General features: G+C 39.3%; 1 protein-coding gene across 1 annotated transcript in view; it reads left to right on the top strand.

Moving 5' to 3' along the window:
* The window catches only part of bcl9l (bcl9 like), a 53805-nt gene that overhangs the window by 423 nt on the left and 27293 nt on the right, over window positions 1-26089 (top strand). The window lies entirely within an intron of this gene.

Raw genomic sequence — 26089 nt, forward strand, 5'->3', positions numbered from 1 at the left:
ATGTGCAACCGAGGAAGGAGCGCTCTGAGGCTTGCCTGAAAACGCGTCGCCCGCTGCTGCTGCTGCTACTGCCCAGGCTGGACTTGTCAGCTAGCTAGCTAGCTAATGGCTAGCTAATGGCTAGCTAAGCTCTCTATTACAATTAGCCGATCCAGTTCTGGGAGGTAAAGACCCGCTCCGTGATTTCGTTCCGACCGCGTCGGCAAACTTGATGAAGCTCGGCTGCATCAAACCTGCACAGGCGGTCAAAACGAAATCCTGGAGCGGATCGTTACATCCCGGATTTGGACCGGCTAATTCCACTAATAAGCTGACGACAGACGTGTAAAAACATCAGGGCCGCGTGTGACAGAGCTAAAGGAGATATTTACACACATTCAAAGCGAATTCGTCACGTCCTTGAGTGTTTAAGTCGGTTTAATTTGTTCAATTTAGATTTTTCTTAAATATAAGCTTGTTTGGCACACAGACACTTGAAGGATTCGGTGTGGTGTGGAGCTATGTAACGTTGTAATGCTGCTATCAGAGCTGCTGCTGTGGCCTCTGTTCACTTCCATTAATCAGGGCAGACATGCCAGCGTTTACACTGGCAGCTGCTGGGGGTAAATATTAGGACATAATTTGAATTAATATGTTGATATCGGTGTCATATAGTAGTACAGTGCTGTACTGAATGTTGCTCAGACTCAGAAAGGAGCTGCTGGAACTTGTAACCTCTGTTTGTAGAGGGTTTACTGTATGTAGTCAGGGGGGTCTGTAAACTACAATATGTGTGTGTTTACCAAGCAGCACATTGCTGCTTCAGCACAATTTTATAATAATAAATAAACTGTCTTTTATTTTTAGATACTCTATTCTAAGATGTTAAGTCGTTACTGTGAGAAAATATGAGATTTTGCGATCCCTAGCCTTTATTTTAGGAGTATCATCTTATATTATGTCCTCTAAATATTAATATTTAGAAGATGCTAAAAATGTATTTGAGATTTATCTCATTAGTTTAAGATACTATTTCATTTTTAAATAATTACTTTATTTTAAGATAATATGCCACTTTGAGAGATTTTCAAGATACCGGGTCATTATTTTGAATTGCTACTTTATTTTGAGATAAGTCATTTTGAGATACAAAACAAGATTTTGTTTAATTTTTTTGAGTAGGGTTGGACGATATGGCCCTGAAATAATATCACAGATAATATCACCGTATGTTGGGGTATGTTAGCGATAATGACAATCCTGGCAATTTGACAAAACATTGAATAAAAAAAAAAAATGTTGAGAATATTTTCTTGTATTGCGTTATAATATATATACCGGTATATTATTTTTGACATACAGAGATATTAAGTGCTAAGTGCTATACTTTCTTTATAGATTAGATTAATATGTTTAGTTACAATTTTAAGATACTTTATTTTAAGATATGTCACGTAGAGAAGCTAAGTGATTATTGTTATATTTTTTCATAATGCTAAGTAATTTGAGCTACTATCAGCTTATTTCCAAGCTACGAAGTCTTCTCATTATTTTGAGATTCCCTCTTTACTTTGATTAGTCACTATTTTAAGATACTATATTTTAAGATACTATTTTAAGATACTATATACTATTTACAGATGCTCGGTCATTGTTTTGAGATGATGTCATTATTGTGAGATACTAGTTTATTTAGAGATACTGTCTTATATTTCATATGCATTATTTTGAGATACTATATTGTTATTCTGATGTGATACATTATTTGGAAATAATGTTATTATTTTGAGAGGCTTAGTAGTTATTGTGAGATATTGTCTCATTATTTTGAGATACTAAGTCATTAGGTTAAGATAATGTCTTATCTTTCAGAGACGCTCATCGTATTTTGAGTGGCTAAGCCATTATTGTAGGCATGCAAAGTAATGCACAGCTATTGTTATCCAACTTTTATTTATTTTTTTAAAATAACTGTTTTTCTGACGAATTTTCGTAGTGTAACTTGTTCCACAGTTTTTGAGATGTTAGCACTGTTCCGACTTTAGATTGTTTGATTGTGTGTGGTGTGCTTGTATACTGCTTTTGCATACCTGCACTGATTTACCAATAATCCTTTTTTTCACAGCTCTAAATCACAGCAAAACAGACCCACACTCATTTGTTTGGCATTTTGTCATCCCTGGTTCCTCCCATTCACTCTTATTCCTTTTAAGAAAACTGAAACTTATCTGGAACCACTGAGGAAATACTTAGCTATACAATTGCAACACCTGTGCATCAGCCAAATAATACCTTAGGAACCACCCTGTTGCCATAGCAACCACCTAGCGACACCTTAGCAACCAACAGCTACAGTATAGCAACATGTTAGCAACCATTTAGCAACATCTTAGCCACCAGTGGTAATCCCGTTATCTGTGCAACCATTTTTTTCAGTTTTTTTTCTAGTTATAAAATACTGTCTTCTTATTTTAAGATGTGAAGTCATTGTTTTGAGTAATTACTGAGAAATTATATCACAGTTTAGTTAACACCTGTAGTTGGCTTGCTCTAGTCCAAATTAGGTTTTGTAAACTTGGAGCGTTTCTTCCTGGTCTGGACTGGTTTAGTTTGGTTTGGGCTAGTTTGGTCTGACCTCCTGAAGTGGTTGAAGTAATCAGATTTGGATCTGTTTGAATGTGTCTCAGACCACCTACTGAAGTAGTTTAAATGATTGGATTTGTATGTTTTATATGCGTATCAGACCACCTGCTGAAGTGGTTAAAATGATCAAATTTGTGCCAGTTTAGAGTGTGTCTTAGTTTACACTTGTATTTTTTTATTATCTTGTCCAATTAACATGCTGATATTTAAGATACACGAAATGCCCAGGTGTAAATAGGGTAAAAAAAAAAATTGTGAATACCCTTCCTCTGAATGTTACGGCTTTTGGTTATTAATTGAATCTGTGTTTCTTTACAAAAGGTAAATAAACTATGATATATTCACTATATGTCTGTGTTCAGACTGCGGGCATATCAGATTTGTTTCTTAGTTGTTTAAATCTGGTTTTAGCCTCCCAAGAATCCAGTCTGAGATGCATCTGCACAAATCTTATTAAAATTATATTTCAGACCTGTTTCAAATGTGGTTTGGATCTTATTGGCTAAAATCAGATTTCATAAGGTTTCTGGCTGTTCAGACTATCAGAAATCAATTTGGACACAATCTAGCAATAAATCATTTTTTTCCTGGCAGTCTGAACAGAGCTTTGAAATCCACTTTGAAATCCGGTTGAGCATCCAGAGCGTCCAGACTGAGACACATCTGTGTAAATGTGATTGTAGTCACATTCTAGATAAACAAAAGTCAATATGGATACTATCTAAATATGGTAATCAGATTTAGGCTGGCAGTCTGAACAGGCCATGCTGTACTATGTAATATTGGTGCTGGTGTGCTGCAGTAATACACTATTTTTTGTTGTATTGTATTGTAGTATTATTATGTAATTATATGGCAGTCAGTTCTGACCCCACACTGTGATGGTGTGTGAGGTGTTTGATAAGTGACAGCCCATAATGACACTCCGGCCAAATCTCTTTAAGTATCGCTCCGCCTTATACACTGTAACCTAGCAACAACCACCAACCGCCACAGACTTAACAGGCAATAGAGCTGTATGCTATTTCCTCAGGCCTGATATTGTATCCTTCAGAAAGTCTAAATACTCTTTATGATTCATCTGTGTATGTGAGACATGGACTGAATACTTGAACACATAATTTCTTGGAAAAGTAAAAAGACCTAGTCCTAAAAATGGTGTTTTATTGACAGTCAAATTGCAGTCACACGGTTGTTAAAAATGTTCAATACATATTTTTATATTGTGTTTTTGTGTTTTACTCCAAGACAAAATGCACAAAAACAAAAAAAAAAACTGAAAAAATGTGCTTTGTGTACCGTTTTTAGCACCACAGGTTTTCTTTGTGTTTACTTTCTGTTTCGGCAAAAACAAAATGCTTTAGTGCATCCCAGTAATAAAGAAAAAAATATTTTTTTATTACATATATGCAAGTATACGTAGTATCCAAGTATCGTAAATAAGTGAAACATTATTTTGTATGTTTTTAAAGATGACATATGCACAACTCACTTTTGCATATTTGTGTATTTCCACTTGGGTATCGACTGCCCCTTTAAACAGTCCTAGCGTGAACAAAATCCATCCATCTATTTTCTGTAAATCAGTTGAAAAAGTGTGATGTCAGGAATTATTCGCTTCTGTGAGCCGTATGGATGGCCCCCTTTATTGTGACGTCACAATAAGGAAACCTTTGTAAATCCTCCCTGGCACCACCCCTCACCCATCAACCCCACCAGAGCCCCACCCATTAGATCAGTTGAAGAAATATGATTTCAATCAGCCTATTAAGAACCTTGGATAGTACACAGCGAGATTGGCCAGCAGACTTCATCTGACGGAGGGATCTGTACCTCCTGTCTGTGGGAAGTCAGCAGATAAGGGGGATGTTAGTACTTTTTTAGTTATGAATTTTGTGTTTATATCACAGTTAGGCATGAACTAGCTTGTTTGTTTTGGCATTTTGAACAAGATAAAACTAATATGTGGTAAATGTTCAGCGCAAATATGTTGTGGCCAGCAACAGCTTATTTGTATAAAAGTGATGACTGAAACTGGCAAGAATAGAGCTGGTGAGATCTCTTTATGTGAGAGTGATTTTGTGTAAAGAACTTCTTGAACATTTATTGTAGAGGCCATAGATTTATTCTAACTTGTGTAATAAGAGCTAGATTTTAATGGGCTCTCTTTTAAACAAGTAAATAAATAGGGTTAGCAAAAATAATGGAAGATGTCTATATATTAGTGCAGGGGTGTCCAAACTTTTTTTGTTGGGGGCCAGAAGGAGAAATATATTTGAAGTAACGGGCCACACTCTGTAATAAAACAAATAATGAAATATACCACTTTAAATAATACTTTTTTCCTAATTATTTCATTTACACACCATTTTACTTGACTTACTATCTTTATCTTTGACAGTGTTGTGTAAACTAAGATTTTTCAAATTGATGTTTAATTTCATGATGTCTCTTAATATTAAACTCTAGACAACTTTTAGACACTTTGGCCTGTTTTTCTGTGCTAGAAATGCGCACACTCTCCGCTTTTAGACTCTGTTGCCCCGTTTTTCTGCGCTAGAAATGCGCACTCTCTCTGCTTTTAGACTCTTTTGTCCGTTTTTCTGCGCTAGAAATGCGCACACTCTCCGCTTTTAGACTCTTTGGCCCGTTTTTCTGCGCTAGAAATGCGCACACTCTCCGCTTTTAGACTCTTTGGCCCGTTTTTCTGCGCTAGAAATGCGCACTCTCTCCGCTTTTAGACTCTTTGGTCTGTTTTTCTGAGCTAGAAATGTGTGCAAATATTGATTTTAAAAACACACACAATAACAATATCAGTATATTTCCTTGCCTACCGTATCGCAGTAGATTTGAATATATTGAATCGTAATCCTGTACGTGATGTGTATCGTATCAGAAAGTTCTAATCAATACACAGCCCTGTGTGGGACCTGTAACTACAGACGGCTTTACTCAGAGCTCTATTAAAGTAGCCAAAACAGAAGCAGAGAAATGGATCAATAATGTCAGTTTCCTCTACAACTTCCCTTTTAATACTCTTTTATAAGAATATTAACTTTAATAAGTAACTGTAAGCTACTGATATTACATTTAAATGTGGTACACAAAAGCCTGTAAATCTAATAACGAATAATAAAACTGTGGTACAGTGTTTCCATGCCATCGGCCGTGTGCCCACAGCCCGGTGCTGCCAGTCTCTTACAGTAAAGCACTGACTTCAGTTTATTATTGCGTAACTTATTATTGCCTAATGTTTTTTTCATGGCTAAAATAAATTAAGTGTTTGTTCATATTGTACCCAGATTAATATAGTGGAGGCATGCCCCCCAAGTAGGTTAGCCATTGTACACTAAATGGACAAAAGTTATGGGACACCTGCTCATTAATTGTTTCTTCATAGATCAGGGTTATTAAATAAAGTTTAACCCGCTTTTGTTGGAGTAACTGTCTCTACTGTCCAGGGAAGACTTTCAGATAGATTGGCTTTGGATTAGCATTAGCTTTGCTGTGAGAATTCTGTTGCACTCAGCTCAGTGATATCAGAATGTTGGATGATGCTTCTCACCCCAACTCTCCAACATCTCCCATTCAAAAGTATTTCACGAGGCTTTATTATTCCACAGAACACAGTTCCACTGCTCCACAGCTCAATACTGGGGCTTTATACCTCCAAGTCCAAGCCTGGCATTAGTCATGGTGCCAATAGTTTCTTGTTCTTAGGTCTGTCTGCTCCAAAGAGTTCTATTCTATTGGCAGTACATCTCTTCTAGAGGGACTTGTCAAGCTGTATGTGTATGTATTTGCACATATGTGTTAGCAATGAGTGCAAATAAATATATATTTTGTATTTATTAAAAGGGGTGTCTTCTATGTAGATCACATCTGCTAAATATAATTTAAAAAAATAAAAATATATATATTTTTAATATTTTATAAAATATTAATACACAGAGTGGTTTAGTTTTTCATGGCATGAAATATGGTAAAAACAATATCTCAAAATATCTCATTTTATTGTGATAAATTTGATAAAATGTGTTTTACCACATTTCCCAACCTTATTGTAAAACATTCTTAGGAAACTTCCTAAACTGTTTGCTTGTTTGCCTTCCCAAAAAATGAACTTGAGTGACATCCTATTCTTAATCCATAGTGTTTAATATGATTTTAGCTCTTTCTTTGCAGCTAAAACTGCTTCAGCTTCAAGGCTTTCCACAAGGTTTAGAAGTGTGGTTATGGGAAATTTTTACCTTCCTTTCACAGGGTTCCTGCAGGTCCTTAAAAAGTCTTAAAATGTCTTAAATTAAAATCCTGGTAATTAAAGTCTTAAATTGTCGTACATATACTGTACATTTGCTGTAGGGATAACATTTTCAGACTGTGGGTTTAATGCTGGTGGGAAGGCTCACGCAAACTTGAGTTAGCGATGAGTTAGCTAATGTTACCAGAAAGAGAGCTAAAGTTAACGGAGATATATAACATAGTAACATTAGCAGCGAGTTATCTAAGCTACATTACTGGGAAGAGAACTAAGGTTAGCGGCAAGCTAGCTAACATTAGCGGCGAGCTATATAACATAGTAACGTTAGCGGTGAATTTGAGCTACATTAAGTTTTGATTTCCAATGCAACAAACAATTTTTTACCAAAGAAAATATGACTATATATTTGTGTCTTAAATTATATTTATTGCGGTCTAAAAAAGGTCTTAAAAAGCATTAAATTTGACTTTCAAAATGTTGCAAGAAGACACTGATGAAGGATGAGAAGGCCTGTCTCCAGTCTAATTAATCCCAAAGGTGTTCTATCAGTTTGAGGTCAAGACTCTGCGCAGGCCAGTAAGGTTCTTTCATGCCAAACTCGCTCATCCATATTTTTATATACCTTGAATTGTGCACTGGTTTGCAATCATGCTGGAACTCGTTGTCCCCAAACATTAAGAATTCCTTACACTTAAAAACAACCCCTTGCCATGATCCCCCCCCACCAAACTTTACACTTGTCACAGTGCAGTTGGACAAGTACCTTTTTACTGTCAACTGCAAAACCCGGACTCGCTCTTTGGATTGCCAGTCAAAGATACCCAATCAGCCTCTCCAGTGAACATGTCCCTAGTGGTTGAGTCCAGTGGTTACATGTTTTACACCACGTCATCCAAGACTTTGCATTGTGCTTAGTGATGGAAGGCTTTGATGCAGCCATAGAAATAGCTTGGCTATAGAATCCATTCCATGAATCTTTCTATGCTCTACTATTCTTGAGCCAATCTGTAGGTCTGTAGTGATTGTTTCTACAAAAAGTCGGCAACTTCTGCACAATATTCACCTCAGGATCCACTGATTCATTTCTAGTTGATTCCCTCTACAGTTGACTGTGGAATATTAATTAATGAGGAAATTTCATGACTGGACATGGATAGGTGAGTGAATTCCTTTGGCAATAAAGTGCATTTAAGAACATCTTTCCCTTCAGTGTCTCAGTGTCAGAGATATAAGGTTTATTTCAGCACAGACTAAATTAGCAGATCTTTAATGCGTTTCTTTAATGTCTGCAGGAACCCCTGTGTTTTCAGGCAGCAAGCTCCTAGAACCCACTCTACTGTGGTAAATATGAAACCCTGATGTACACTATTTAAAGCTCTGCAGTGAATGCAGAATGACAGCGTTTCGGTTTCAGCACGTCACACTTCCTCCAGAACCCCCGTGACGCAACCCTCGAGCTTGCGTCGCGGTACGCAGCGCTCCGGTGGACGGTAAGACGTGGGTCCGGACCGCAGGCTGGACCGGGAGCACGGTCAGTGCTGGCTGAGAGGTGTTGAGCTGGATGCGCTGGAGAGGCGTACCCGGCTCGCTGGCCTCCGGATCGGGTTGCAGACTCTGTGTGCCGCTATAAATAGCGCAGTAGGATATCACACTTACAGAGCAGGCTAATGGGGAGAGCAGCGGGCCAAAGAGCCGCCACGCTCAGCCCAGTTACACTCCACCAGTCTTACTGCATGTCTCTCTACCCTCTCTATCGCTCTCTCTCACTCCCTCACTCCTACACCACTCGCAATCTGAATATCAAATTGCAACGGCATGAGCAGCACCAAAGTAGTCCTGACAATTTTAAACAAACTAACAGCGTAAACTAACCAACTAACCAAGCTACCAAAAAGCCAAATTTTTGTACAAGGTGGTCCGAAAAGAGAGACGCCCCCAATTAATTTGATCTGTATCGAGTTTTAGATTGGTAACAGTCCTTGAGAGAAAACGCTACAGTAACAGCAGCTCTGACTGATCTGAATAAACCCGTGGCACCGCTATCTCTCGCACACAACACCAAGTTAATCAACTTGCGTCATCGTGGCCTTGGGGAGTTGACGGGAAACGGCAAATTAGGCAGCACTGGCAAAACGGCTGTGAGAAGACGGTTAGCTGGGTTTGCAGGAACTTCACAGCCTCTGCCACAACAGTTCCAGCGATACCAGTCGCAGTAAAGAACAGTCATATTTTGTCGTTAATAGACGTTTTTTCAACACAATGCTTTGGGAGTATTGTATATTACCCTGACAGAAATACTGTATGCCATTGACAACTGCTAATATTGACAACTATTTAAAAGTAAAGCAAATAAAAACAACACAGTGGAACGGTGTTCTCTAGAATGATGGACCTCCGTCCAGTGCTTTTGGATGGAGGTGGGAATCGCAGAGTATCCCGCGATACGATATTGTCATGATACACTGCCCATGAAAACAATGATATCACAATACTGTGATTCTGCAATATTCAGTTTATTGCAAGACGAATCTCTACGATCTAAACAGCATCCGTGTTACTGAAGAGGTAACATTCTCAAAAAAAAAGCATATAATATTTCTAAAAAAACAAATATTGGTGCATTAATGGTGCTAGTTTCGCAGAATTTCACAGCCAAAGTTATCCGTATTTGATGCCACAATCGATAATGTATCGCAAACGAAAATGACTCGAATTATTGTGTTTCAATGATGGTTCTGCTTATCTTAGCTTGTCCAGAAAGGCATGTGCAGAGGTGTACCTAGAGGTGTATGCAAGCCTAATTTGCTGTTAAGTGTTGAGGAACATTTAGGGGGTTCTTAAACTTGAAACTGTGGAAGGGGGGAACCGCTTAGGTTCTGTGAGGAACTTTCATGAAAGTTTAAGGACCTTCAGGAGTCATTTTCCTTCTGAAGACTCATCAGAGTTTTAAATTTAAGAAGTAATAAAGGTTCCTTAAGCAGCTTTGATTAAAGCTATGTTTTGATTCATTAAGACTAAATTGATCTCCAGTTTTAAAAGGGCTGATTTTAGGGCTCAGGCAGAGCTGCCGTGGTGGAGCACTTCTTTGGCTTGCATGCAGTCTGGGTTGAGGCGCTGGACGTTTTCCAGTCTGTGGCTGCATCAAAGAAATTACATTTGTTCTGCCGGTTTGGTGGTGTGGCTTTAATGGCCTTGATAAATGTGGTGCAGGGTCAGGTACAGATGAACCGCTCGATTTCTGGAAGTCCGGTTCTCAGAACTGACCTGTACTCTAATATTTGCGTGACCCGGGTTGACTCTTGTGTTCACGAGCAGATCACCTTATCATTACAGTCGACTGGAAGTGAAAATAGCGCTTTGAGGAAGTGGCGGTGGACCTGCCTCGCTACCTCAGTGTCTCGCTGCCTCGGGGAAGCTGTGCATATGCTGCGATGGCTGGACTTTGCCCGGCGGTTAGTTTTGCTCAGCGTACGCGCCCTGACCTTCGGCCGCCGTGAAAGATGAATCTGGACCTGCTGGTGTTCGGCCCGTCCCTGTAAGTTGATACTGGGTTGAGTCAGCTCCTGTAGACCTGTTCAGTGAGGAACAGGCCGGTTGTGTGTTGCAACAGTTCTTTGCCTCACCTCAGATCTTTGGCTGCAGAAGGAGGAGGTTTATTTCTTTATGGAACCAGCAGGCACAGTTCTGTAGGTTTAGAAGAACACTGGTGTCGGGGGAGCGGTTCTGCACAGGAGGCCTGGGGATATTGAGAATAACTGGACTGATACTGTACTTCTGCCTGGGTCTGAGTCGGTAGCTGCTTCTGCTTCTGCTTGATCTGGGTGTACCAGCTTTATAGTGTGTGATGCTACATATATATATATATATATATATATATATATATATATATATATATATATATATATATATATATATACAAACTGAAAATAAAGGTCAGCTTAGTATTTATTTACTCTAGTCTAGGGCTAAATAATCATCTGATATCTGTATTTGGTCCCATGCAGCATCGTAACATCTAACAAAAAGTAAACAAACATGGCCGCCCACTTTAATCACACAGAATAAGATGGATAAAAAAAGCAAGTAATCCATCTTGGAACAGATGTGAGCATCAACATTTAGCTGTTAGCCAGCTACATTGGGACCATTGGTCTCTTAGCTAGCATTCTAACTTCAAAAATAGAGACTTGAGTAAACTGTAGCCATAATCCACATATCATATCAAACCACAAGCCTGCCCAATCTAATCAGCCCAGAGGCATCCATCAGTTATCAAACATCAGCCAATAATTCAGCTCACAAAACATTAGCATTGCCTGTTAGCCATAAACCATTGTGGCTAATCCACTATTGTGGGCTTCTTAATAAAATTCCTCAGGCCAGCTCATACGGTAATAATTAAAATAATATACACTCTAAAACAATAAAGAACATCCAGTTTTTAACTTTATTTGGATTATTTTATTATTGTGTTGACCAAAACTTTTGGAATGTGTTGCAGGGGTGGAGATAATGGCCCAAAAATAATATTACAGTATTTTAAGTTATTTTTTGCAAAAAATAAAGTAGTAAGTAAATAAGTAGTAAAGTAGTAAGTAAATACCAAAAAATCTAAATGTAAAAAATGTTTGTCTGTTTTATAGCAGTAACTTACCAAGACTTAAAAAAATATTTAAAAACTAACAAAAATGTACCACAAAACTAAAGTGCAGCATATTTAGTGCATGTAATTACAAGCATAATAAGTAAAAAGCAAAATAAACACAAAACAGACTGCATTCAACAATATCACTATATCATGATAGTGTCAGAATTTTTTTCAATATTAATTGAATATGAAATTATACAACACTTATCTAATGTGTTTTGCAGATTTGCAACTTTTTTTATTTAAACCTAGTCAATCATGATTGAGTTTGCAGATATTTAAGTATCAGATATCTGTGTATATTGTGTTTATTGTTCCACAATATTTTGTATCTCAGGTAATTTTGCCAGTTGCAAAATCATTACATGTAGTTCATCTAAACTCTGCGTTTGACCAGTCGCTCTCAGCACACAGTCCTTATGGTTGGTTAAGTAGTTAATTTGCATATTGCGTCCTTCAGCATTGGGCAGGTCGGTGTTGCGCTGAATGCTGCTCAGCCTGCTCTGGATCAGGTATTCTAAAGTTTCTTAATTATTTCAGTGGAGTGGAGAGGCGGTCCCGCTGAGAGAATGACGAGGGAGGAAGAGGAATATTGGTAATTGAATTGATCCGTATTTGATGTGTGTGTGTGTGTTTTAGTTAATGGGCCGGTGTTGTGCGGTGCTGGGACGACTGGATTCAGCTCTGCTGACGAAATGCTGCTTATCAGGTTAGGTGATCCGAGCGCTCGGAGATGAGTTACAGCGGTGGCGTGAAGCGAGCTATGAAAGAATAATGTGATATAGAGAAGCTTTCCACCGCCCAGCAGAAGAGCTGGACACATTATTACTGAACATAAGCAGCCTGATTTCAGAGACGCTGCTTAGATATCAGCGCTGTGTATCCGCAAGGACTCGGCGATACGATACTTATCACAATACAGGGGTAACAACTCAATTCATTACAACATATTGGGAGGTGATCAATTCAGAATATATAAAAATAAATAAAAATACACTATGATATTTATAAAATCTAAATAAAATAAAAGTTAACTTTTTATCCAAATTGGAACAGTGGAATCTTAATGAGAGTGGATTTAAACACAACCCTAAATGAACCACTGTTTGACACCAGTTTTTATATCTAAACTAATAATTAAAAATCAATATTGTGATTTTGAAAACAAAATATTCTGATATGATACAATATCAATATTTTTCATATGTTTCCCAAAAAATACGTAGCAAAATTCTTAAAATATATATATATATATATTTTTCCAAAAAAATACATAGCAAAATTCTTAAAAAAAATTTCCAAAGTCAAACAAGCGCTGGATGTTAATCTACACATATTTCTGTGGTTATTGGCTTATGCTGCCTGACAGCGCTACACAGAGGAACCCTGAGTGTTGCGGTAAGCCAGGGCGTTATTAGCTACCTGCTCCTTACAACTTCATGCATAAAACGGACCGGATTGAAATCCACACTGACATTTTTTGGCAAAATGAAAAGATTTTAAGTGTGCCTTATAGTGCCAAAAATACTAATAGTTTTAGTATCATTACTGTAATCTGCGCATGTGCAATAAAAGTGTTTCCTTTAGGATTTTTTAGCAGCACTGTCAGACCCACATGTTTGAAACCTGTTTTGGTAAGAAACCCCTGTGGCGGTCTGGCAAACCTGTTAACAGAACTAAAAAATGTCAGGTTCAGGTTCATTTTAAGGCTCCAATTGCACTAATTACATGAGATGAGACAATTAGTATCACTCACGTCTCACACTCTCTGCCAGTTTACTACAGTTTTATTTTTATAAGCTGTCTATTTGTTTTCTGGCTAAAAGAAACAGGCTACACAGAACAGGTATAGTACCATTAGCTAAGCTAAATTCTTTTTTTTTATATAATTTTATTTCAGATTTTTCCCCATTTTCTCCCAATTTGGTTGACCAATTGTCCCACCCCTTTGTGCGTCCCCATCACCAGTGGCACCTGCGACTCTTGTGGATGCTGACACCAATCTTTAAATGTAAACTGTTCAGTAATAATTAGAAGTGTATTGAAAAACATAATATTGTGATCCTCTGATTTACTGATAGTTTTAAACACCCCTAATGTTATTTATTTTAGGTCAGTATTAAAAAAAAGGTTTGAAATATCAAATAGAAATGGACTTTATCCGATTGTACAAATATATATATGTATATATATTTACACACACACGTACATATATACGTATATGTGTGTGTATATATATATATATATATAACTGCCGAACTTACAGAAACTAGCTTAACTCAGTTCATTTAAAAGTAGTGTGGCCAGTGTTGGCCAATTGTAGTAGTGCAGCCAGCTTTGCATGATCCTTTTCCTGCATACAGTAAATACATCAGCAAACATCGGCTTGAAATATGGCTAATGCCGATGTTTCTAAAAAAGTAGTTATTGCTAATACCTGTATAATTCCAATATAATTATTTGTGCCTAATGTTATGAGAGATGTTTTTAATATGTTTTTGTTGGAGTAACTGTCTCTACTGTCCAGACGAGACTTTCTGCTTGATTCTGGAGCACTGCTGTGAGGATTTGATTGATTGCATTTAGCCTTACAGGAGCTCAGTGAGGTCAGGATATTAAATGATCACCATCTGCCACCAAGTCGTGTGTGTGTGCGTGCATGTGTGTGTTTCATATAATGGATTTGCATTGTAAAAAATAAAAAAATATCAAGCATAATTTAAACATAAATAAGTTATAAAACGTTGCTTTTAATGGACAAAGTGCATATACTGGATTATTAATTGAAAAAAAGTTTTTTAAAAAGTTGGTCATGATTAAGGTCATGGCGATATATTGTACAAGGTACTTGAGGTGATTTTACCTCAGTCATTGAATATCTGGAGCACTGAGACAGTAGGAGGTTTTGTAAATTGGTGAATTGGAAGACTGTACCCACTTCAGCCTGAGGGCAACAGAAGCGAGCAATTAAAGCTGATCCCGGGAGAACAGAATGAATGTGGACACTGCAGGACGAGCAGGATGAGCTTTAGCTGGACTTTGATGGACACTGGTGGACTGTTGTTGTTTTTTTTAGAGATGTCTACTTTGCTCAAAGAACAAATAAACAAACGAACAAAAACAAACAAACATACTGAAGCGAACGTTCCCCTTTAATACCAGAAATGTCTAAAAAATATAAATAAGAGATCCTGCCACCACATTATCAACACATGGACCTCTGACTCATTATACCTCTCTCTGTACCCCATTCTACCCCTCTTCTCCTCACTCTTCCTTGCACTTCCTGACTCTACATCTCTTTACCTTCCTCTACATTCTTCCACCCAGCTTTACCCTCGCTCTAGCTCACCCCACATCTCTCTACTCTCATTCCAGCCTCACTCTACCTCGCTCCTGCTGATTCTACATCTCTTTACCTTCCTCTACATTCTTCCACCCAGCTTTACCCTCGCTCTAGCTCACCCCACATCTCTCTACTCTCACTCTGCCAAGCTCTACCTCACTCTACCTCGCTCTTTTTGATTCTACATCTCGCTACCCTACTCTACATTCTTCCACCAAGCTTTACCCTCGCTCTACCTCACCCCACATCTCTCTACTCTCACTCTGCCAAGCTCTACCTCACTCTACCCTCACTCTACCTCACTCCACTATGCTTGCCACTAGCTCGCCTTTTCACTGTGCCTACCTCTTACTCACTCTGACTCCTCTATTTTGATCTCGTTCTTCCTCAATCTACCTAGTTCCACCTAGCTCTACCTGACTCAATCTCACTCTGCGTAGCTCTGTCTACCACTTCCTCACTCTGTCTAGCTTTTCCTCACTCTACATTCAGCCTTGATAGGTCATGTGAGCACAGTCTGCAGTGTGAAGAGCTCCCCCTGTTGCTGCACGTGCAGTTTGAGTTTATTGCTATTCAAGCCATTTCTAACAGCTATAACAGCTTTTTCAATGTAGTGAAAACTCAAATTGCAATAACGATTAAGTTATGTTGTTTTTTTACAGCCCTGATTTGAACTATTTGTATTTATTTAATTTATTAAGCGATGTTTGAGTGTTTGATTGTTGGCAGTTAGAGAGAGTTGGTATCTGAAGCTGAGCTCTCAGATTCCGAGTGTCTCTCGCCCGCTCTGTGCTCGGCTCTTTTCCTTGCTCTAGTTGGACGTCGGCCCAGAATGTGCTGGAAGAGATACAACCCTTGACCCCCCAGCGCAAAGTGAGCCCAGTACTTCCCTACGAGAGAGAGAGAGAGAGAGAGAGAGAGAGAGAGAGAGAGAGAGCACATATTCTCTCTCTCTTTCTCTCTCACACACACACTGACTCAAGCTGCTCTGTGAGTCTGTATGTGCAGTACAGTCCACTCCCTAGCCCCGCCCCCTCTTTTTCTTTCTTTCTGTCTTTCTCTCTCTCTCTCTCTCTCTCAGAGAGAGCTCAGAGGTCACATGGTTCATGCTCCAAGAAATTTTATTCTGAGATGAGTGTGTAATTCTCCCACACACACACATGCACACAAACACACTCGCAGGCAACCAGTGCACTTTCACTTCCTGTACGTGCCCTCAGGCACACTGTATCACTACATATCCAATTGTTGTTGGACACCCTTTGTAGTGAATGCATTCAGCTATTTTAAATTGCAGCCATTGATGACACAGATGTGCAAATGCACACACACAGATCGTCTAGTCCCTGCCAATAATATTGAAGGCACCGCAGTCAGGCTGGATGGGTTTGAAGCGGAATAGGCATAGTACCAACAGCCAACATCTGCAGGATAGCAGCAAGTTAGTTACGATGCTAACAGTCGGCCTCTGGCCTTGATGCTAACAGATAAATTGGCCAGTCTGAACAGTGTTAAAACATGTTAGCTGCAATGCTACAGTGGGTCTCAGCAGGGTTAGGGTGTGTTGACAGCAGTGCCCAGCAATGCTTAGAGCTGCTAACAGACCCAGCAGCCTAGACTGTTAGCCTCACTGCTAATATGCACTTACCTTAACCTGGCTTTTAGCATAGCAGCTAAGGCTCTCCAAACCAGTTAGCATTTGTTCACACAGTGCTCCTTTAAAAAAAAGTGCTCCTTTAAACAGTCTGTATAAACTGCTCAGTCAGTCTCTCTCTCTCTCTCTCTCTCTCTCTCTCTCTCTCTCTCTCTCTCTCTCTCTCTCTCTGGTAGTGTCTCCTTTAATCACTTCTCCGCTTTTAATATCTCAGATACAGTGTTTACTTTGGCTGCTTTCATTTTTGTTGTATTCACTTCTAACCTTTTGTTCTGTTTTCCCTTCTTCCATCTTTTTTGTTTTTTGGTCCTCTTTCTCAAAAAGCCTGAATTCTGTTTTATTACCAAGATACAGAATACAGAAGAAATGTGTGGCTTTGAAATCATTTCTCTCTCTCTCTCTCTTCCTCTCTCTCTCTCTCTCTCTCTCTCTCTTTCTCTCTCTCTCTGTTATCAGGTGGCTCACTCGCTCTCACGGCATGGATTTGCTCAGGCCTATGTCATGTTTTGTTGCCACAGCAACCTGCCCCAACCCCCCAATGGGCTGATTTTCTTGGCCGTCACCTGCGTTCTGTCCCACAATGCATTGCGACATTGCCCCCCTTAGCTGTCTGCAAACACATTGAGCCGCTGTGCTGCGAGAAGCATTCCAAAAACTTACCATATTCAGCCGTATTCCCACCAGCTATACAGAAATATATTCAGTTATTGATTTATTCATTTGTCTGTATTGTGGTTATATTTATTTATTATTTGTGTGGTTGAGAAATGAATCTGGCGTTAAGGTGGTTCATGAAATAAAATGATTTTTACACATTTTTACTGCAGCTACGATCAATATTAGTACAGATCAGCTCGTAGTGAGATGCTCAGTGAGAGAGAGGACAGTCTGAGCAGAGGGTCTTTGTTGATGGCACTCGCCAGTCAGGCCGTGGTGTACTGCTCAGGCTTATACAGATGATGTTTAGCTGTGGTTTTAGTAAAGTACTGTATTTTTCACACTGTAAGGCGCACTTAAAATCCTTTTATTTTCCCCAAAAATTGACAGTTTGCCTTAAGTATGAATTCTACCAATCAGGTTGTAAGGAGCTGAATTTCATCGTTATAAAGGAGTTTCAGTGACGTTTCTCCAGCACCAAGGCTGTAGCACTATTAGCATTAGCTGCTAACCCAGGGTTCCGCAGGCCTCAAAAGTCTTAAAATATCTTAAATTCAAATTTGTCTAATTAAGGTTTAAATTGGCTTAAATTAACTGTAAATTTGCTGTAGGTATTACATTTTCAAACATCTAATCCGGGGAGAGAATTAAGGTTAACGGAGAGCTAGCTAACTTTAGCAGCGAGCTAGCTAACATACTAATGTTAGCGGCTAGTTAGCTAACATAGTAACTTTAGCTGCGAGCTAGCTAACATACTAACATTAGTGATGAGTTAGCTAACATTCTAACTTTAGCGGCGAGCTAGCTAACATACTAACGTTAGTGGCAAGTTATTTAACATTCTAACTTTAGCGGCGAGATAGCTAACATACTACTGTTACTAGCGAGTTAGCTAACATACTTTAGCGGCGAGCTAGCTAACATACTAACTTTAGCGGCGAGCTAGCTAACATACAGACGTTAGCAGCGAGTTAGCTAACATTCTAACTTTAGCAGCGAGCTAGCTAACATACTAACGTTACTAGCGAGTTAGCTAACATTCTAACTTTAGCGGCAAGCTAGCTAACATACTTTAGCGGCGAGCTAGCTATCATACTAACTTTAGCGGCGAGCTAGCTAACATACTTATTTTAGCGGTGAGTTAGCTAACATACTAATGTTAGCAGTGAGTTAGCTAACATACTAGCTTTAGCGGCAAGCTAGCTAACATACTTTAGCGGCGAGCTAGCTATCATACTAACTTTAGCGGCGAGCTAGCTAACATACTTATTTTAGCGGTGAGTTAGCTAACATACTAATGTTAGCAGTGAGTTAGCTAACATACTAACGTTAGCAGTGAGTTAGCTAACATACTAACATTAGCAGTGAGTTAGCTAACATACTAACTTTAGTGGCGAGTTAGCTCTGTTATCGGGGAGAGAACCAAGGTTAACAGAGAGCTAGCTAATTTTAGTGGTGAGTTAGCTAACATACTAACTTTTTGTATGGAACAAAATAAAAAAAATTATAACAAATGGGAAAAGTTACATTTTGATTTCCAATACAATACATTATTTTCTAGCAAAGAAAGTATGACTACATTTTTAAATTATATTTATTGAGGTTTTAAAAGGGTCTTAAAAAGCCATTAAATCTGACTTTTAAAACGGTGCAAGAACTGTATTAAAACAAGCTGCGTAGGACGAAGCGCTAGCTGATAGTTCTCTGGCTTACGCTGCTGCTAACTGTGGCTAGCACTGCTGCTAACCGTGCTGCTGCTAACTGCGTTGTTGAGAATATATGCTGGGCGGTGTGACCAAAAATGCATATCACGGTATTTTGCAAGATTCTGACGTTTTCACGGTATATCACTGTATTTTTTTGTATTATTATTTATTTATAGTTTTTTTTTTCATGACTTTTATGCTTAAATATAGGTCTGTGACTTGACTGTACTGTTAGAAGTACATATAATATCAAATATTAATTCTTTAAATTAAGGCTTTGGTTACTATTGGGTTTACTTTGTCTCATAAAATTACACAATATATGAAGACATCAGACTTTATTGAAAGAAAAACAGCTGAAGAATGTAAACAATAGGCTTAAAAAGAGATACGCCAACAAGTTTAACACAGCTTCCCTTACGAAACTTAAACTTAAATCTTAAATAGTTTCGTAACCTATAAATGAACCTAAAATACTCATAATGTAAGTATTCAGAAGAGGTATTTCTCAAAAGCTTTATTGCACAAGTAAAACACAAGTTAAATATCAATTTACAGTGTATTATTATTAAAGCCATTAGGGACATTACAGTATTTAAGTATCTGTTTATCAGATTATCATAATTCCACTAGCTCCAGTTAACAAATAAATTCAGTTCAGTGTGCATTCATATTTTAATATTATTATTATTATTTTTTAATACTTTAAGCTACAGTAATAATATTTTTAAACACAGCTATAGTTACTCATATTGCAGGGAATAACAGCAGAGCCTGTAGGAGTTCTGATCTCATGTTTCTTCAGGCAAACCAGTGTGAGACTGAGCTGAGCTGCCGTTACTGTGCTTCTTCTACACTTCTACACCTGTAGCGGTATGAGAAAAAAACCCATACCGGTTCAAAATCACTCTCCGGTGTACCGTATAAACGGTATACCGCCCAGCACTACCTTGTTCCTTACTATTGTTGCTTATATTGCATCTAAAATTGCGGTGCAGCTTATGTATAAACATAGACCAGAAATAGTCATTTATTGATAGTGTGCCTTAAAAAAAAATATTTCATAGTGTAGTGCTTACATGACAGGGATGTCCTGATCAGGGACTCCCCAACCCCCCCCCACCCCCCACCCCCCCCATATTGTGATCCGAGTCTCATTGGCCAGACTGAATGAAGGCTGTGGGACAGGGTGCGAGACGTTGGCATCTGTTAGTCTCAACATGACCAGGCTTAACCCAGATCCTCCGTAAGACTGATCCATCAAGTTTAAACTCAACACACACACACTGATGCGTACACATACACTACACACACACTACACACTCATACTCACACACACACACACACACACACACACACATTACACACTCTCTCACACACACACACACACACACTCTGCTTGCTGTGACTCAGCGATGACTGGAAGAGAGCCAGACCCAGAGGAGCATAAGTCACAGATGCACTCACCTTTGGTGACACATGCACACACACACACAGCCTCTCACACACACTTACACACACACCCTCGCATGCACGTACAGTTGCTGTTCCTGCAGCTTCGTTCTTGCGAGTGAAGCGCTTGCCCTCTCGTAACCTTTTGTTCTGCTTCTATGGGGATCTCTCCCTCACCCAACAGTGGCCTGCAGAGAATAGCACACTGACCGAGAGAGAGAAAGAGAGAGAGAAGGGATTTATTAAAAATATTCAGCCAAACATGCAAAAAAATAATCACTTTGTTTTTTGACTGAATAAATAAAAAGACATAATAATTTGTACCATGTTTCATTGATTTCACCAACATTAATGTTTGTTTAAGTAATGGTGGCATGTATCTGGGCATCAGAGCAGCGTACTGGAGCGCTGCTGTTTGCAATGCAGGGAGTGAGAGAGAGAGCCGGCAGGGAGAGCTGACAAACGGCAGGTTTAAGTTCATTTTTACTTACTCACAGAAATGTAACTAAATAAAGCGTTCAGCAGCATTTATCACACTCAGTTTCCCTTTACTCAGTTTACTACCCCTTCACAAACTGTCTGTTTTCCTTCTGAAATATTCAAGCTGTACAAGTTTGGGATAGTGAGGTTGGCTGAGCAACTTAGCCTTAGCATTTGTTTTCCTAACCAAAAGACTGCCTGTATTTCTCTGCATCAGGGCAGCAGAGCAGCATATCGGAGCACTGCTGTATGCAATGCAGGGAGTGAGGGAGAGAGACGGCAAAAAGAGACCCACAAACGGCAGGTTTAAGTTCATTTTTACTGTTTACTCACAGAAATGTAACTAAATAAAGCATTCAGCGTTTATCACACTCAGTTTCGCTTTACTCAGTTTATTACCTCTTCACAGGTGCTCAACTGTCTGTTCTCCATCTGAAAGATACGAGCTGTACAAAGCTAGGATAGTAATGATTGCTAAATAACTTAGCCTTAGCATTTGTTTTCTTAACCAAAAGACTGCCTGTATTTCTTTGTATCAGGGCAACAGAGCAGCGTATCGCAGCACTGCTGTATGCAATGCAGGGATTGAGGGAGGGAGCCGACAAACGGCAGGTTTAAGTTCATTTTTACAGTTTACTCACGTAAACTAAGTAAGCATCATCAAGCATTCAGCATCATTTATCACACTCAGTATCACTTTACCCAGTTTACTACCCCTTCACAAACTGTCTGTTCTCCATCTAAAAGATACAAGCTGTACAAGGCTGAGCAACTTAGCCTTAGAATTTGTTTTCTTAATCAAAAGATTGTCTGTATTTCCTTTGTATGAATTTCACTTACATTATAAGTGGATTAGCGCTCCTAAGGTACATTAATGATTAGTGTAGCACTGCTGAGGTAAATGTGTTGTGCTTTGTGTTTTTTTTTCATTTAGTAAATATTTAAATTTTTGTAATTGTTATTTGTTTAAAAAGAAAGACAAAGTACTGCATTTATAAAGATATACATCTAAATAGGTTTTTAAGTTTGTGATAAAAGACCACGAGTGTCGTGATCACTGTACACTGCAGTAAAACTCCCTTTAGAGAGATCAGAAAAAGGTCTATATTTGGACGTTAGTGAACTCTGATCTTGTGTGACTTTCTGTGATGTCAGCACTTCCTGTACATCTCTCTGGTTCCTCTAACGTGCTGACTGGCGTCTTCACGTCGCAGCGCTCATCATTTACAACTCCACCTTATTCAATAACGATCAGCACCACGTACACCCACTGACCTACTGCCCTCTGATGACAGTTTATCCAGCACTCCGACTGGGTGACCGGTGCTGCCCCACTGGCCTTGTGCTGTGCTTTCTGATGCAGAAAACGCTGGCATGAAGCGTGTATTACTTAATTGAGCTGTCACAGTTAATTGATGCCCAGAAAGGTGTCAGTCTAATTTGAGCAGTGTTTAATGTGTTTAAAGGCTGTTTAATATGTCTGTCCTTGCACCATATATTACCAGATGATCAGCAGCAATGGGGCGGGGGTTAAGAGAGTGACGGACAAATAGAGCACTGGATTATAAGGCACGCTATCAGTGAACGTCTGGTCTATTGTCATACATACAGCGCACCTGATTATAAGATGCATTATGCTGTACTAGTAAGGAACAGGGGTGTTGCTATATTTTTCCTGTAACTCATTAGGTCTTGCCACTGAGTGGTTGTGGGGTGGTAACTAAGTTAAGTAAAGCTAAGCTAAATAAACAAAACTGTAAATCTTAACAAAAAAAAAATCTTTTAATGTCATCCAGAGCAATGGATGTTAATCTACACAGATTTCTCCCCTGAAAACTGTTTATTTGGGTGAGTAAAGAGCTTCCGTTTATTTATAGTAAGCTTAGATTTCCAGATTTCCACTTTAGGCTGGTTGCAGCAGCATTAGCATTAGCGGCTAACTGCTAGTCATGGTAAGAGCTTGTAAATGCCCCCTGACAGCGCTATACTGAGGAACCCTGAGTGTTCCTCAGGGTTGTGTAGCCAGACTTAGCTTCCAACGTAGCCTTTTTTAAAACTCTAATCGCGAAGGTTACAGCTCAGTTAACCTTAGGTAATGCTAATGCTGCTCCAGAACTGCTAGCCTCGGTGCTGGAGAAACGCCACTAAAACTCCTGAACGGCAAAAGAGCTAGCACTTAGCGTGGTTAGTGGCTAATGCTAATGCTGCTCCAGCACTGGTAGCCAGGGTCAGCAGCAGGCTACAGGCTAATAATAATTACCTCTGAATGGCAAAAGATCTAGGGCTTAGCGTGATTAGCGGCTGATGCTATTACTGTTCCAGTCTTGAGCCTCAGTGCTCCTTACAACCTGACTGGTAAAATTCATACATAAGATGCACTGATTATAAGGCCCACTGACAATTTTTGGGAAAATTAAAAGATTTTAAGTACGCCTTACAGTGCGAAACAAATACGAGACATATTATATATTTACTCACAAAATATCAAAATATTTCATATTTAAATGTCTGTTTGTGTAAATGGCATTTCAATTCTATGTTAAGCTGCTCATTTAAGTGATAAATGGCAAGGCAAGAATATTTATTGACTGATCAACTGATCCACTCAATAGTCGTCAGATTAGTCGACTACCAAAATATTCTTTAGTTGTAGCCATATAAAGCAGATAATCATAATGATTGGCTCGTCAGTGTATATCCATACCTGAGTTGACCCAACTGTTCACACTGCAGTCTGGTCAGGTTCAGACACACATTTTTAGCTCTAAGCTGGAGATTTGGGACACAGCCGGTGAGTGGAGCTGCTGATGTTTTATGTAGGATCAGAATGAGAGACTGAGCTGCTGAGACACTGAGGTAGAGTGAGGCATACACAGAACAGGGGAGAGAGAGAGATAGCGATATAAAGCAATAATGATGTTTGAATGATGTAGAAGAGGGAGAAACGAGGGATGAGTGTGAGAATTAGAGCTGTGTTTCAGTGACTCACTGTGTGTATGCAAATGTGTGTGTGCACTAGTGATCTGTGTGAGAGTTTCTGTGCTGCAGGTTCGTGTTCAAACAAGACAAGAATCCCGTGTGAATGTCCAACTTATACACCCCCCCCCTCTCAAACACATACAAACACACACAGTCAGTGTGTACTCAGCAGGTACAGTAGGGTGTGGGTTTGTATCTGTTTGTAGCTACTCCGGCTGCACTGTTTACTGTTGTACTCTATGGGAACTCTATAAATTACTTTAGTGGTTATTTTATCAAATAATCAAGTGATAGAGTTTCACATGAAAACTCTAAACCATAAGAAGCCATCTATAACCTTTCAGATGCTTCTGTAAAATATATAAACTAAAATATATGAACAAACAAAGCTTTAAAAAGAAGAAACACAAACACACACAAGAAATCTAGAGGAAAGTCCCTAATAAGCCCACAAACCATCTGCACTAATATGTCCAAATGTTTGGAGACGCCCCTTCTAAAGGATTTAACATTTAGCTACCTTAACACAGCTTGTCTAGTCCCTGTAGAAGAGAAGTACTCTCAAAAGAATAGGACCCTCTGGAGCTGGAGCAGATACACATGACTGTATTGGCGCCAGGCATGGGCTATAAGAAGGGGTATAAAGCCTCCAGTGTTGAGCTGTAAAGTAGTGGAACTGTGTTCTTTGAAAAGATGGAGCTTCATCCAATACTTTTTGGATGGGATGAGTTGAGGTGGTGGGGTGGAGATCATCTATCCAACATCCTGACCTCACTAATGCTCTTGTTGGCAAAGGCAATCAAATCCTCACAACAATGTTGAGTCCAAAATCTAGCAGGAAGTCTTCTCTCGACAGTGTAGACAGTTACTCCAACAAAAAGCAAGATAAACTCTTTTTAAAACCCTTGAATGAGCAGGTGTCCCAATACTTTTGTCCATATAGAATAAAAGCAGTGGAACTGTGTTCTCTGGAATGATGGTGCTCCATTCAAACCCTTTTAGGAATCTATACAAAAGTACTGGACAGAGCTCCACCATACCAGAGAACACAGTTCCACTGCTCCACAGCTGAATTTCTGGGGGCTTTATACCCCTCTTCAGGCCTGTTGCAACAAGGCAAGCGAACCAATCAGGTGCTTAGGGTGCCGAGCTGGCCTAGGGCCCCCAGACAACAACAGGTTATGAATTGAATGCAACGACAAACTGTGTCAACATCCCTTTAAATTCTTTGATGCCAATGCAAAAAAGTTAAAAAGATACTGTTATCAGAATCCCCCTCAAGGGGGCATCTCCCTCTGGTTGTTGACAGTGACCAGCCAGCTAGGTTTGTGATTCCTGCTGCAGACAAAATATGAAACTTCAGAAACTTTGTCAGGGAAGCCTGAAAATAAAGGAGGGAAAGGAAAAAGGACAAAAACAAAAATAATGTATGTATGTGATCATTTACACTGGATAAATTAGGCCTGCCTGTATTGTACCAATGGTGTAATTTAGCAGCAGGTGGCTATACAGCAAAATATATGGGTAATGTTTATGTTAATTACCTGCCTGTTACTAGCTGTCAGTGCTACTTAACAAACTGCTTAGTGCAACTTTTTTGAATGAGCTGATAACATGTTCATTGTGTTTGGGGCTCCCAAATGCATTAAAACTGCCCTGGTGCCAATAGGGCCATGTTTGTTTGTTCGACCCAGAGAGTTTTAGTCTTTATTCTTTTGGCAGTACTTCTCTACAGGTCTCTCTACACTGTCTGCTCTTTCCAGACTGTCCTCAGGTGCCCTGTCTCAGTGTCCAGATAAAGCTGGTCCAGATAAACCGAGCCTGTGAGCCACCATGTTTAAAAAAACCTGAATCCTCAGGCTGGGTCAGGCTCTGGTCCGAATGTGCTGATGGGCTTTTAAGCAGAGCTAGCATCAGGTGAATGATTAGAGCGTCTCCATGAGCAGACTTAGCCTGTTTACCTTTTAGCCCCACCCCCCCTCCACAATACACACACACACATACACTCGCACTGTAGCAGCAGCAGCAGCAGCAGGCCAAAGGTCAGCCGGTCAGGTGATACTTAGCACTTTAGTACAACACCACAAACCTTTGATCTACTGCGTTACACAAGGTGTGCACACGTCTGTCTGCCTGTCTGTCTCTCTGTGTTTTTATACAGTTCTAAGACAAAAATATATTGATATTGTACAAAAAAAATACCCATTTTAATTTAATTATTTATTTATTTGTTTTGCAAAAAAATACATTACTGCACTAATTTAGAAACAAAATTTGTTTTGGT

Source organism: Astyanax mexicanus, chromosome 9 (assembly GCF_023375975.1).
Source record: "Astyanax mexicanus isolate ESR-SI-001 chromosome 9, AstMex3_surface, whole genome shotgun sequence".
Classification (NCBI taxonomy): domain Eukaryota; kingdom Metazoa; phylum Chordata; class Actinopteri; order Characiformes; family Acestrorhamphidae; genus Astyanax; species Astyanax mexicanus.